The sequence below is a fragment of the Petaurus breviceps genome, unplaced genomic scaffold (assembly GCF_028583685.1).
Source record: "Petaurus breviceps papuanus isolate PSGF00001 unplaced genomic scaffold, PetGlider_PUasm1.0 90696, whole genome shotgun sequence".
Taxonomy (NCBI): Eukaryota; Metazoa; Chordata; class Mammalia; order Diprotodontia; family Petauridae; genus Petaurus; species Petaurus breviceps.
In genome coordinates this window covers 1,068,447-1,084,272 of record NW_027187314.1, presented here as the reverse complement: position 1 = coordinate 1,084,272, position 15,826 = coordinate 1,068,447, and the positions used below count along the sequence as shown (strand labels likewise).

Below are 15,826 nucleotides of genomic sequence, written 5' to 3'. Positions count from 1 at the left end.
ATTCATTTTACATAGTAATATTGCTTTGTTTGCAGTGTGAACACTGATCAAATTTGACTATTTAATGTTTCCTTGTAAATAGAGTAAAGGTTCCTAGTCTCTATTTCAGTCAAAATACCCTTTTGCACTCTCAGCCATTTCTATTAACTTAAAAATAGTCTCTTTTCCTAGATTTTTTTATTTAACGTTTATGTCCTGTGTCTCACCTGTGATTATTTTTGCCCACAGGATAGAAATTAATTTTTGAAATTGCTTAACTTAATTGGCTTTTAGTCACATTGTTATCTCTAGGGCTCAGTTTATCTCATCTGTGCTTTCTTTTCTAGATTTATGCATACTCAGTCCCTAAATTAAACCTTTTCCTAGCATTTATTCTCAGACATGAAGCTTCTGAAGAAAGATTTCTTTATATTACTGGCAAAATCAGGAAAATTATGACTGATACATCATGGTATCTGTTATTTTTCAGGGGGGAAGTGAGGTAGTGGGGGAGAATCCTGAAGTGTCACTAACTAATATAGTCACTTAAAAGAGTTTAAATTTAAGGGGGTCTAATACTTATTTGAAATTTGTAAATATAAGAGAATCATCTAAAACTAAAGACTAGACTACATTTCTTAAATATAATTGCTGATAATCAATCTCAAATGACCAAACCCTTTCTAAAGGCATTTATTTGTCCTTTGCTTTGATTTACTTCTGATTGATATCTTTTAATCTGCTTGTGTCTTGACCAAAGTTTTAGTTGTGGGAGTTGGGAGACGCTTTTGTTGTCCATATTAAATACTAATTATTTGTCCACCTCTAAAACACATAAAGAAAAAAAAATCCCAGCTTTTAACATGATAGAACCAGTCTGGTATATCCCTATCACAGAAACAATCTTTGCATTTTGACCTTTTGTTGAAAGTCACTACCAAAAAATATATTGCTAAGCATGGTCTTCTTAAACAAATTTCTTAGAAAGGGCATTGAGACATATTGAAGAACTTGTTTATTGAAGTTATAGGAAAATTTGCCCACATGTATTTTTCTGTACACGAATAAACTAAAGTTCCATAATTTGGAATTGCAGACATTACAATTTTTTTCTTATAGATCATCTCTGGAAACAAAACTTCTAAATACAATAAAAATTTTCATTGAGAGGTAAAAGAATTTGCCCTTAGACTCTTCTTAGATAACTAATTTTTTAGCTCCTTAAAGATAGGGACCATGTCTTTTTACTTTAAGCCTAAAGTAAACACACCTGAATACCCATTCTCCAAGGAACTGACTGAAATTGATATAGGCACTCGGGTTCAAACAGTGGCTCTCCCATTTCTGATCTGTATGACCTTGGTCATGTGATTTTAACTCCTGGGCTTCAGTTTCCACATCCTTAAAATGAGGGTATTAGACTAGATGATTTCCAGGGACCCTTTTTGCTTTGAAAGCCTAGCCTATGTTCTATCGCAGAATTCCTTTGTAATTTGCAGTCCAAATTATACTACAAATGAGAACAAGGGTAGTGTTGATTTGTTTGGGGATTTTGTATTCTTCAAGATTTTGAAAAATGCAGCAGTGATGTAAATTATGTCTGAGCATTTAATTTTGTTATTGTCATGAGAGGGCCAAGGGATTTTATCATGTTGGGTAGATAATGTAAATTTTTAATAATTTTTGCCAGAGACTCTTGTGACACCAATTTTAGTGAAGAGTGATTTGGAATAATGTTTTTTCTCTCTCTGGTAAAACGTTTTAAAAATTTGATTAAGTACATGAATAAGTTTTATAACTAGTCAACAGTTGTCTTTTTTTTTTTCATTCAAAATGGTCTCTCCCCTCTGATCTTGAATCCTGCCATTCAACTTTGAATGAGAATAAAACTGGAATAAAGAGTAAAGGGGTAAAAAAAAAGTATTCTCAGAGAAATCTATTACATTGAGACTCTAGAAATTCAGAAAAAAGCTTTTTTATTGCCTGGAAATATTGAAACCATGTGTGTATACATACAGAATCAAATTTTCTGTTATACATTCCTGAGGACTATGAGGGATGTTATACTTGACAGAAAATTATAAAATGAGAGGAATTATTTGCATAATTTCCAGAGCTTCTACAGAAGTTAACGTTTTCCAGAGCAAAATCTCTTCTTCAAGAACCTTTTCCTTTCCCAGGAAGATGAAAAAAAATCTTAAAATTTATGACAGTGTTGGTCATAATGGGAACAGTATTAGTTTTAAAAGGGTCTGTCTTCAGCCAAGTTGGGTCATCACTAACACTATTAAATTGAATCATACTACTTATGTGTGTACTTTAAAAAGCCCATCACTCTGCAGTTTTATTCTCTCACCATCAGTTTCTGTTAGTCCTTTTCAGTTTAGCTAAAAACAGACATCCCTGGTTTTTCTCTTTGATGTCTGGGATTAGCACTACCCCTCTTTGGAAAAAGAAAACGGTCCTGAGGAGATGGTCCTAAACTGGAAACACTGAAAATGGCATTAAAGATTATAGTATAGGGGACTGTGCAAATTAGTAAAAATTCTGACGTTTTTCAGAAATTTGATGGGACTGAAGAGAGGTGGAAAACTTTAAATTGTGAAAATGTAACTGAGGTTTCACTGTAAAATAGAAGAAAATTGAAAATAAAGTAAACTTTTAAGTATTCTGGCCCTTTGACATAACTTTTTTTTTAAGTACTCTGATTTGAGTTATCCACATGCATACCTAATTTGGAAGCATTTAATTATGCAAATGATTTTGGATGTGTTTTGCAAGTTCAAGTGAATAACTTCTGTAACTGTCACCACGCATAAGGCCTGACATTTGTCAATTTGAATTGGTGATGTGATTATTTAAATAGTCTAACCTTTGCTCTCTATTTAATCTCATGGGTTATTTAAACAATTATTTTATTGAAGTTAACAACTTAGGAAGTGAATATGTGCCCATTATGCTTGTTATTTTTGTATGGAATATATCTTTTTAGTAAAATTGTGAAATCCATTAATTAAAATAACATAGTAGATCTTCAGTGCAATGAAATCTTATTAATTTTCACACCTAACAACTACATCATAAATATAAATAAGGGTAAAACATATCAGCTAACCTTTTAGAAATTAGTATCTGCTCAAAATAATTTGAAGTCTTGTTTACAAGATAAAGGGAAATTTTAATTTTAAATTATTTATAAAAATTTTAAAAGATTCTTTTATGTTTAAACCTTTTTTTCATTAATTTGCTAAAATTAGATTGTTTAAAAATTGTGAGGGAGTTTATGTTTGAACCAGTAAGTTATGTAGTTATGTCCTAGTGTGAGTAACCTAATGTGTGAAAATTTGAATTTGCAGAAGTTAAATTCAAGAACAGTACTTTACATTAAGTAATATTGTATTACAGGATTCTTTTAAATGCTCATGAATTGCATTGAAAATATAATGCCACTTGCAAGTCTTAAAGGAATATCTTTAATACATATAGCACTTGTTTCTCTAAACTTATAAAATAAAATAGAAATTTAAGGTATATACATCAATTTTGTGTAACAAACTTTTTGTAGAATTTTAAATTGTTTTTCAGTTTAGGATTTTTATAGGGATAGTCATCATAGTAACTATAGTTTCCTTATTTTAATGAAATATTATTGTAATTTGAAAATCCTTTCAGTAGTCTTCTAGGAAATTTAATTTCATTAATGCTGAAAATAATCTGAGTCAAAGTAAACGCAGTTACTTTAGCAAAGCTTACTAAAATGGAATTTTTAAAAAGTGACTTAAGAAGCAGAAGTTATGATTTTAAGGGAGAAGCTACTTTTTTAAATATTAGAAATGTTTGGAAGTCATCTTGAAAATAAAAGTATTTAAAGATCAGAAATAGTACCAGGAATGTAAATCATCCAGATTTACCAACAGAACAAAACTTAACAAAAAAGTAAAACAATTTTCTAAGCATTTTCTTCCTTGGAATACTTACTATGTAGCATTAATATAAACTGTTTTGATTGTTGGAATTTAAATTTGGTTAAATTTAGTTTTTTGGGTGCCTTGGTTAACTGTGGGATAACCCATTTATCTGTTGAGTTAAATAGAAGAAACCTAGAGGGGAAAATAACAATTTTCCCTAATAACAATAGTTCCTATTAAGTTATGCCTTATAATTTTCAAAGTATTTTCTTCAGAGTATAAGGTAGGTAGTGCAAATACTATTTTCATATTTCAAATGAGGAAAAGACTCAAAAAGGCTAAATGATTTGCCCATGATCACAATAAATCACACAGATAAAAGTCCCTAAAAATTTCATGTATTGCAAAGAATAAAGTTTGGTTTGAATTGTACTAAGCTGGAGATGTTTCTCTAGTCCTAAGGCACCTGGAAAATACTTGTTAAAGTAATTAGATTTAAAGAGACTGTATAAGAAATGCAAGTTTGAAGTTAATCTCTGGTTATTCTAAAATAAACCTAGACTGGAAGCTAAATCAGATTTTTTGCCTTTTATCAAAACTTTAGTTCCTATAGATTCAAAGCAGAGAAAATAGAAAGCTTCAGGAGTTCTTGGGAGATGACAGGTAGTTGGGTTAAGTGTACTCTAGGTGCACTTTTCATCCCCAGCATAAGAAAGATGGCTCTGTACTTCCTATATGATCACCTTTCTTTCCCTCTTCCCTTTCTCTTTCCCCTTTCCCTCTTTTCTCCTTTTTTCCCTCCATCTCTTCCCTGCTTAGCCTAATATAAAGTCTTTGATGGTGACATCAAGTATTTTTTCACTTCTCTGGAATTTTCAAACAGACATTGAATGTACATCTTTGGTTCTACTAGACTCTACCTGTAGACTTTTCAGTGTTCACTGTGATGCTAGTTGCTTAAGGGCATCAGTTAACTAGGCTGTTATTGTTTTACGGTCTTAAGGGTTCACTAAGTAGATGGTATGAACCTGTTCATAAATTCAATCTTATCTGCTCTCTCCACTTGCCTTCCTTCCATTTAGGTCTTCAAAGCAGCTGTGTTCTGAAGAGTTAGGAGAATGAGAGACCTGAAAACAAAGGCAGGGGAAAATTGGTAATTAACTATGAAGCCAGGGGAGAGGAAAAATAATATCCAAAAAAGGGATTGCTACTCTGACCTGTAAAAGGGGCATAAAGCTTTTTTTCAATGAAAGTGGAAAAGTAAACAGATAAAAGAAAAAAATAGCCAAAGGAAAGACAATGAGACCCAGAAATGGAAAAAAAAAAGTAAGAAAATACAAAGTTAGGTGAATAATTAAATTATGGGTTTCTTTTGTTTTATAATTTTTTTAACTGTAAAGAAAATTCCATAAATATTGCAGATAACCATTGCTCAAGAACATCCTGGAGTCGTTAAGAGATACAATTTAGGCTTTTTTTTTTTTGGCTAGTTTCTCTCTGCTCTAACATTTGTATGTAAATAAAAGTTAATTTGCAGTCAATCCTATTTTTAAAAAGCTTTTCAGTGAAGTAATTAATTATTTTTCCACTTGGAATACAGCAGTAGAAATAAGATTTTAAAAACTACTTTAGAACTTAGTTTCAACCATCTAAATGGTAATATAATTGAACAACAAAACTATTTTAGAGTTCCTGTTTTTCAGTAACAATTTTCACATGTCCCTTCTTCTAGTCTACTCTTGTTTCTAGTGGGACTTATATTTTACCTGTTGGATTAAAATTAGACTTTTTTAGTATTTATTTGTCTTTGCATTATTCCCCCTGCTACTTTATTTCTGTAATAGGCAAATGGAATAGAAGATTCACAAAGTTTTCCTGAAGAGTTAACATGGAGAGGTTGTGCCTTACAAAGATGAAACATAGCTCATTGTCTAAATTCAGGCCTGCCTGGCGCTTGGAAGTATAAATGCCATTTACTATTTGTTATTTCAGTTCAATCAAAATAGCTTATTGATTATTTTTTTGCTTTGCATGAATTTATGTTTAGTTTTAAATAATTAATTTGATCACTTGCCCTTGTACTACCCTTTTTACCTTTATTTTCCCAATGAAAATATTTTAGTGTGATAGCAAAATTTTTAAAGCCCTGTTTCTGCTTTTTATAGAGTTTAATCTAGCCGTTAAATGTTTATAACCTTTATTTTTATGTATTTTTGATATGAGAATAGGATGCTAGGTTTGAAATAAGAAAGACCTGGATTCAGATCCTGCCTTTGACTTTATCCATGTGATCCTGGGCAAGTTATTTAACTTTTATGTCCCTCCGGCAATTCCTTGGGACTCTTTTACCAAATCATACACCCAGGAACTTCCAATGATGAAATCACAGATCTCTTGTATATTACATTCTTTTGATAAATGCAAGCATGATTTCCATATAAGCAACAGTCACTGGGCATGAACTTTACTGTTTTCTTACCTACAAAAGCTTTTTTGGAGGTTTTTCTCTAATTTAGGTTTCATTCAGTTCTAAGTATTTTTATGTGTAGACTCTACTAGTTTTTAAGAAATAATGAGAATTAGCATTATATTCAGAATAGGAAAGAATGATTATTTTTTATCTTTTTTTAGCCTTGAAAACAGGAAAAACAAAAAAGTTTTATTTTATAAAAAAGAATGCAAAAACACCAGAGTTTTACTATCATAGAAGAGTATCTTACAAGATACCCGTGTGTGTGTAAAGTAGTAATAGTAGTAATAATAATAATAATAGAAGCTAATACTTCTATCTGTGAGGCATTGTGCTGAGCAATTTACATTTATCTCATTTGATTCTCACAACCACCCTGGATGATAGGTGCTATTACTATGCCATTTAACAAATGAGGAAACTGAAGCAAACAAGGATCAAGTAACCTGCCTAGGGTCAGATGGCTAGTAGTTGTCTGTGGCTAGATTTCATTCAGTTCTTCCTGACTCTAGCCCTGTGGTCTATCTACTGTACCATCTCTATGTTTGTACATACACACATATTCTATGCATGTGTATGTCTATGTGTGCATACATTTTTATATACATAAACATATATAACAAATCATGGATCTGAAAAGTGAACTGAAAGTGGTTGTCAAAAATATTAGCCCACTGTTGTGTATAATACAGATGTGCTTATCTAAGAGAACCTTATAATAATTTATTAAAAAACCATTTCTATGCTTTGGGTAAAGAAACCTGGTAGAAGAAGTGTTGGATACAAATTGAATGACATTGTCACTACCCATGCACAAAAAACTATACATTGTAATGTGGTTATATTGGTACTTCAATGGAAGTCTAAAGAAAGTATAGGAGTTAATAAAAGCAAAGTAATTACTTGTACCAGAAGGTTTTTTAGGAAGAGTACCATTTGTGCTTGACCTCCGAGGATGAGCAAGATTTCAACAAGTATTGATGGCCAGTTTGGATAAGAAGACCAGTAATAGCTAGGTCTTTTCAGGGGTAGGAAACTGCAGAGCATATTTAGGAATTGGAATAGTAGGGAAAGGTGGGGTTCTGAAAAGGTGGAAAATAAGGACCAAGAAGTTCAGGGATTTGAATGTCCTCCGTGTTCAAGAATTTGGACAGTACTTGGTAGGTAATGGTGAACTACTGAAGGTTTGTGGAGAGGAGTGATGTGATGGGGGTTATATTCTAAGATCAGCTTTTTGGTCTTAGCACCTCTTCATTACTCTTAAAAATTGTGGAGTACCTTGAAGAGTTTTTGTTCATATGGGTCATATTTATCAGTACTTACTGTGTTATAAGTTAAAAGTGATGAAAACATTTTTAATGTATTCATTTAAAAACATAATCCATTACATGTTAACACAGATATGTTTTTTAATGACAAAAAAACCTGTTTTCCAAGACAAAAAAAATCAGTGAAGAGTCACATTTGTTTTACAGTTCTTGCAAATCTCTTTAATGTTTGGCTTAATAGAAGAGAGCTGGACAAGAAATTAGAATGTATTAAGAAAATCTGGCCTAATACAGATACGTAATTGGAAAAGGGAGGAATACTTTAGTAGGCAAATAATGTAAAATCAGTGAAATTTGTTTTGACCTTAATGGCTCCCTGAAAGGGGTTCAGCCTACCCAAGAGGGCTAATGACCATACTTTGAGAATAGCTGCCCTGTACTGTCATGTGACAGTATACAGAAGATATTTAGGAAGAAAAATGGAAATCAGGGAAAATTAAGGTCTTTGTATGAAGTCTAAGGGAAGGAGGTAGTGATAGTTTCAACTAGAATAGTAGGATGGTGAGAACTGAAAAGAAGAATCAGATTCCACAGATATTGTGAAGGTATGATTAATAATAGGTCTTGGGAATTAATTTAGTTTGAACTTTTTTTTTTGTTTTTTTGGAGGGGGGAAGGCAAGGCAATTGGGGTTAAGTGACTTGCCCAAGGTCACACAGCTAGTAAGTGTTAAGTGTCTGAGGCCGAATTTGAACTCAGGTCCTCCTGACTCCAGGGCTGGTGCTCTATTTACTGCACCATCAAGCCACCCCTAGTTTGAACTTTTAAGATTGTCATAAATTTTGGGAAATATTCCTAGTTTTATTATAAATGTTTACTATAGGTTTTCCTTAATCAGTTTCCCTATTATGAAAATAGTATTTTCTGTTAAAAATAAAAAGTTAACAATTTACGAAGTGTTTTAATACTATGTTTGAGCCCTACAATAACCCTGTGAACTAAGAAGGGCATACTTACTTACTCCCATTTACATAAAGAGAAAACTGAAGCTCAGAACATTATAATGGTAGGCCAGAGTTGTATTAAGGTCTTCTGACTTAATTTACATGTATTTTATTTAAAGGAAAATACACTTGCCATTCTTTTGTACAGTTGAACCAGTCAAATCTTTGCTATGTGCTAGGGATAGTGCTAAGCTTTGGAGTTACAATGAAAGGTTAAAAACAATCCCTCAGGATTCCCTTAGGAAGATACATTGGAATGAGGGAGACAAACCTATAAATTATTGTACATAAAAACATATAGAGTACATAGAAGATAATTTTAGAAGGAAAGGTATTAGCAGCTGGAGGGACAAGGAAAAGCCTGCAGAAGGTAGGACTTGAGCAGAATCTTGAGGGAAATGTGAGGAAAGAGCATTTTGGTCCTGGAGTATAGCCAATAGAAATACATTGTCAGAAGATGGAGTGTCTTGTTCAGAGAACATCAAAGAAGCTAGTGTGACTGAACTGTAGAGTACATGGAGGCAAGGAGAGAAGTAGGAAGGAGCCAGATTGTGAAGGAAAACCAAATAAAGAGTTTTATATTTTATCCTAAAGGAAAAAGAGGCAGCTGGGTGGCATAATGGATACAGTACTGGACTTGGAGGTAAGGAGACCTCAGTTTGAATCCTGCTTCAGATACTTAACTAACTTTGTGACCCAATACAAGTAACTTAAACTCTCTCAGCCTCAGTTTTGATATCTGTAACAGTTTTGATATCGAATATGATAGTATGTGTAAATGGCTTTGCAAACCTTAAAATAATTATATAATTGCCATCATTATTATTTTTTATTGATAGCAAAGCTACCAGAGCTTATTGAATAGAGGGAATGACATGGTCTGATGTGTGCTTTAGGAAAATCAGCTTGGCAGTTGAATGAAGAATGGTTAAGAGTCAGAAGAAACTTGAGGGAGGGGAAAACAATCAGAAGGTTATTGCAGTAATAATCCAGGAGGAAGGTGATGAGGACCTGCACCAGAGAAGCCCCTCCATTGAGGGGAAAGAAGTATATAGACACAACTTAGCAACAAATTATGTGTATGGGATGAGTTTGAGTCAAGTGTCCAGTTCTCACATTGAGATTGCAGACCTCCATGACTAGGAAGATGGGGGTCCCTGAATTGTAATTGGGAATGTTTTGGGGAAAAGATGATTGATTAATTTGGACCTGCTAAGTGTGAGATGTCTACAGGAAATTTATTTAGAGAATTTGATCCTTAGAACAATAATTTCATGAAGTAGATAGGATCAACATCCTTTTTATAGATGTGGAAGCTGAGAATCACTGAAGTTAAGTGACTTATCTACAGTCACATGGTATGTAGCAAAGCAATTTAAAACTCAGTTTTTTTCAGACCTATATTTCTCATATAGCTTTGACTTTAAGATAGATTTTTGTGCCTTATTTCTAAAGAGGAACTATAAACTGTGGGAACCCAGATTAGAATTGATACATTCAATAAAACTTAACCAAAATAGCACTGATTGTATATTTAAAATTTAAAGTGGTTCTCAAGAAGCTGGTAGAAATTTCCATGGTCTTCCATAGGCAGGAAAGTGACAGCTCTTTCAACATTAATTGCTAGGATGAGGGCTTTATGACTTTTCAGATTGTTTCCTGGGGCCCTTTTTATTTCCAAGAGAATACAAGCTTCAAGCTTATATTTGCAATTTGAGTTTTAAAGGGAAGGGAGAAGGACAAAAACTAAGCTAATGTGATGGGAATTTAATACAATTATGATTAAGGAGGAGAAGGGTGAGGGAGGTACCCCAACTTCTTGTTGCTGTTGTTTTTTAACATTTATATCTTTGCTTGTGGTATATCATACCTAGAGTTTTTGTATCTCTTAGAATAATCTGTTTCTCCTCTCCCCTTTTTAAATGCTAGACCATATTCTACCTCCTCAAGGAAATCTTCTTAGTGACCCTAAGCTATAATGATATCTTGTTTCTCTGAACTCCAATAGTATTTCATTTGTGTCACTCGTTTGGCAGTTGTTATTCATTTATATTCATTTTAAAAATCTTTGAGCACTGGATTTGAAGTAAAACGACCTAGCAACTCTTGACTTTCTTAGCACCAGTTTGATTTCATGCAATACAATTAGTTAGTCTTTCTGTATCTCAGTTTCCTCATTTGCAAAATGAGAAGATTGGAATAGATGATCTCTAACGACCCTTCTAGTACTAAATCAGTAATCTTAGATGCTTTTCTCTTTTCTTTTCTTTGCCTTTTGGAGGGCAATTGGGGTTAGGTAATTTCCCAAGGTTACACGGCCAGTATTTTTGTGTGGGTGTTAAGTGTCTGGGGCCAGAACTGAACTTGGGTCCTCCCGACTCTGGGGCCAGTGCTTTACTCACTGCGCCACCTAGCCACCCCCTTAGATGGTTTTCTTAAGACCAACCTATATGTTCAGAGTCATTTAATTTAAAGAGATGTTGCTACAGAACTTTTTTTTTTTAACAGTGATTTGGGTTACCTTCATACATTAACCAAACAATAGTTATTAAATAGATATGTTAGACCATTAACCATATCTCTTAACATTTGAGTTGCATTTTTTCCTACTCTTAATACAAAAGACCAGGACAAAAACTTCTGTCCTAAAAAGTATGATTCATTCATTTTCTACAGAGATTTGGTGAGTGGAACTCTACAAGCAGTGATAATTGAGAATCTCAGGTATTTTCTATATAGAGAGTGCACGTTTAGGTCTATAGTTGTCTTTTCCAAAAGATTCTTCTTGCCTTTTTAAAAAATTTAAAGTGTAGAGTCAGAATAATGATGATGTATACATATTATTTTTGACATATAAAACGAATCTTTAAACTGTAAACACATCAAGAAGCTTTAGTTGCCAGAAGCCTTTGTTGGCTGGCATTGAGGAATTGTAGGACAGTTTTAAATGTGTACTATTTTCATAATTAGATGAATATAAGAATTGAATGAATAGTAAATTAAGATGATTTAATGGTATTCACACCACATGTTTATTCTGACATGTATTGTCTTGTTTTAGATTTGTACTTCCTGGTAGACAAATACTATCATGATAATCTGATAGTCACATGGTGCTTTAAGATTTACAAAGTACTTTGTCTAATCTCATTTGATAAAACACCTCAGAGAGGTCTCTGTCTTACAGGTGAGGAAAGGAACATCCAGGCAGGTGAAGTAACTTGTCTGAGGCCACACTTAAAATTAGTAGGTAGGTGTGGAGCCTAAAGGCCTACTTAAATCAAACCTGAATGGGTTTACTTTAAATTTTGAATAGCACCTAGTGAAATATCTTGTATACGATAACTGTTCAAATAGTTAATGTGAAGATTAGGGATTCTGCTATTATCCAGGGTAAGATATAGTATAAGAAAATCAGCTTTTCCTTTTGTCCTTTTTAATTTTTTAGATGAAAATGAAATTGTATGGGTATATGTATAACATATCTTCCAGTTTCTAGGGCAATCTCATAATGTTCTTTTTGGTTGTTGTTCTTTTCTTTAAGTCATCTGTGTTACCTCCTCTAAAGTTGCTTTTTACTTTTATATATTGTGCTATTTGCTTTCATTCTCATCACAGTTGAATTTTGAACTAAACTAAACATGCCATGTGTCATGTGCTTTACTGGTCATTGTGACCATTTTCATTGATTTAAATATATACACACACACATATATACACATATATATTATATATATTATTTGGAGAGACTTGACATTAGATTTTTTTGAAAATTTGTCAGCTGTTTTAGATTAGGATACCATTCAAAGAACTGAATGGTATGTAATATATTTGAATCCTATTGAACTGAAAGAATATAGAGAGTATTACCTTTTTTCCATAAACAATTCCTCATGACAAAGACTGTCATCACATAATTATAATGATTTTCAAAAGTATTTTCAAATTCACAACATAACTATACACGAAATAGGATTTGACCTTATTAATTTCAGTAAAGATGAAACTTTACTCAGCAAATGCTTATTAAGTACCTAATAAATAAAAAGTAATACTCTAAGTCTTATAAAAGATACAGAAAGTCTCTACCTTTAAAGTACTTAGAACTTAGTAGGGTAAATAACACATGTGTACAAATATAACAACACAAAATGAATGATAATTGAGTGCTACAGTGTTCTGTGTGAGTTCAGAGGAATGTTTCATAGAGAAGATGACATTTTATCTGGGCCTTGAAGGATAGATTGAATTTCAGTAGTTTGGGGGTGGGTAGCAAAGTAGAAGCATTTTTAAGTAGAAAGCATGAACAAAAGCATCAAGTAGAGTAGACTGCTTGGAGGATTGTGGGTTTTCCTTCACTTAGAGAACTTCAAGCAGAAACTAGATAACCACTCTTTAGGTATGTTTTGGTGATGGTTCCTTTTGGTTATAGCTTGGACTGGGTGGCTGCTGAGGATCCTTCCAATTTTAAAAATTCTCTGATTCTTTGAATGGGAAAAACAAAAAGAAGAATGGACAGGACTTGGTAAATGATTTGACACGAATGAAGGAGAAGTCAGTCAAAAGTGGCCACAAAGGTTTGAATAAGGTTGATTGGGAGAATGCTGGTTATAGTAATTTAGGAGGAAGAGACCCGAGATAAAGGGTATTAACATTTGTTGATTAAGGAGTTTTTAAATAGGTGACTTTTTTCTTTTTCCTTTTTTTTTTTTTTGAGGCAGGGTCACACAGGTAGTTATTGTCTGAGACCTGATTTGAACTTGGGTTCTTCTGACTCCAGAACAGTTGCGCTATCTACCACTATACCACCTAGGTGCCCAATACGTGCTTTTCACAAAAGTTGTTTGAGTAGTTTGATTGGAAAGGAAGCCAGATTGTATACTGTTAAAGAGAGTTAGGAGATGCTAAATGTGGTAAACACCAAATAACATTCCCCAAAATGAAATTTATTATAGTCTTATCAGGAAACAATTAGTTACTAGTAGGAGAGTCATTTCTGAATTACCTATCTTTGATCACAAAATTGATTTAAGAGAGCAGAGATCAGTATCATTGGAAGAAAAATGAGAAGATAGAGTGAACTCCAATTTGACTTATGTAATCAAACTGTTGACACTGAAAAATGGGAAATTGATCAAGAACATCCACATAGATTACCACTATTTCCTTTAAAAATTTAACTAATGTAAATTAGTTGCCACAATGAAGATACCATGAGAGCCCTTAAATCACCTTTACTGCTGTTAATTCTTTTCAGTTAGTGCATCACTCTTCATGACACCATTTGGGGTTTCCTTGGCAGAGATACTGGGAGCAGTTTACCATTTCCTTCTCTACCTCAATTTGCAGCTGAGGCAAACAGGATTAAGTGAATTACCCAGGGCTATACAGTGAGGCTAGATTTGAACTCAGGAAGATGAATCATTCTGATTCCATACCTGGCACTCTATCCACTATGCCACCTAACTGCCTTTAAACCACCTTAACTAACAAAATTTGCTCTCCTTGTCAAGCAAAGAGACAAGGTAGCCAAGGTCAGTAGCATTTTAGAATGTATGTTTGTAAAATCTTGGTGGAGAAGGAGAGTGCAAGATTGAGTCATTGCCTCATAAACTAGTGATAAATACTGGAAGAAAAAAACAAAGTTTATAGAAAGTTTAGCATGAGACTCAATTGAGCCATGATATCTTGAAACGTTTGAGAATGAAACAAGGATAACAGAACAAAATTAGGAAATATGTGACATTTCTATGAATTCTTCATCAGTGACAGTGGAGCCACCACATTTGAATTTTAACAAGGCAGTTCCCAATGTGCAACATTAGGAAGTAGAAATAAGAAAACACATAGGAGTAGAAGTCAAATTAGACCAATTACACATTGAGAGTTGTGCTGGAAGTAAAACCATTTTGTGAGGGTGTTGAGGGATCATATCATAAGATATCTGAAAAAAATAAGAGGATACCAAAGTCTTAAATCATGTACCTTCTTACTATTAAGGATGGGTAACTTAGAAAATATCAATAACTACTGCTCCATGTCCCTGCTTTCCTCATTTTGCAAAACTTTAGAGAAGCATCTATATACATATGGAGGCTGCCCTTGATGAAAGTTTGATCAGGGAACAGTCAGATTTTTTGCTAACTATATTCTTAGTAGACCACTTTTATAGACAAAAAATGCAGAAAAATTACACTCTGTATTTTCTTTGACTATAAAAATACATTTAATTTAGAAAAGCAAAATGCTGCCTTAAATTCTCTTCCAGCAGCATTTTCTGTGCATATATAAAAATCTTGTAAGGTTTCCTAACATGTAATGGAAAGAGAACTCTGTTCAGCTTTCTGATTGTTAATGTTAAACAAGGTACAAAATGAATAGGCTTAGAGGAAATTGGAAAGACCTCTAGTGGAACTAGGTGAACACCTTGCACAATGATAACATTATAGAGAAAGACAAGTTTTAAAACTGCAATCGTAAATCACAAAATCAGAGGACTAAAGATGACTCATTCCCCTTACCTCCTGCCAGACAGATTTAGTCTTATTAAATCCAGAATGAGACATGTATGTTTGTTGTGATGGTTTTTTTCTTCTAATTGTTCCTTGGCAGCGAGAGGCAGAGATAATAAAAGCTTGTAAAAATAAATAAAAGTTTTTAAAATAAAGTACAAACACTTTACCAAAAGGGTTTGCTACTCTAATAGGAGATGCCTAATGTAGAGTGAAAATGGAAGAATGTGATTCTCTGCAGAGGTACCAAACATAAGGAATGAGATTAAAATGTAATTGGGAAATATTTGGCAAAATAAAAATATAGTAGAACCTAGATAATGTTGATATGTGATTTTCTAATTAATATGTAGCCATGAGGATCCTTGAGCTGTTTAGTGTCTCCTGTTTTTATTTGAGTTTGATGCTCCTGTCTGCAGGCAACATTGTGCTTATTATCTCAAGTCTAGTAACACTGCAGAACTTAACATGAAATCCAGAATCACTCAAAGGAGTTTTTTTATCTATCAGTACAGGAACAAAAAAATATGTTGATGATGCATATTTGGATAGAGCATAAAGCTATTCCATAAGTATATATGTCTTGGACAGACCCTGCCCGTGGACAGTTGGACAGTAATCTGACCTAAGAATTGGAGAGCAGGCTGGATTGCACTTGGGAAATTCGGGCTGCTTTTAATCTCCC

The 15,826-nt window shown here is 33.2% G+C and overlaps 1 protein-coding gene across 2 annotated transcripts in view; it reads left to right on the top strand.

The window, feature by feature from the left end:
- Nucleotides 1–15,826, top strand: part of KLHL15 (kelch like family member 15) — a 61,773-nt gene that overhangs the window by 21,177 nt on the left and 24,770 nt on the right. The gene's annotated exons all lie outside the window — the stretch shown is intronic.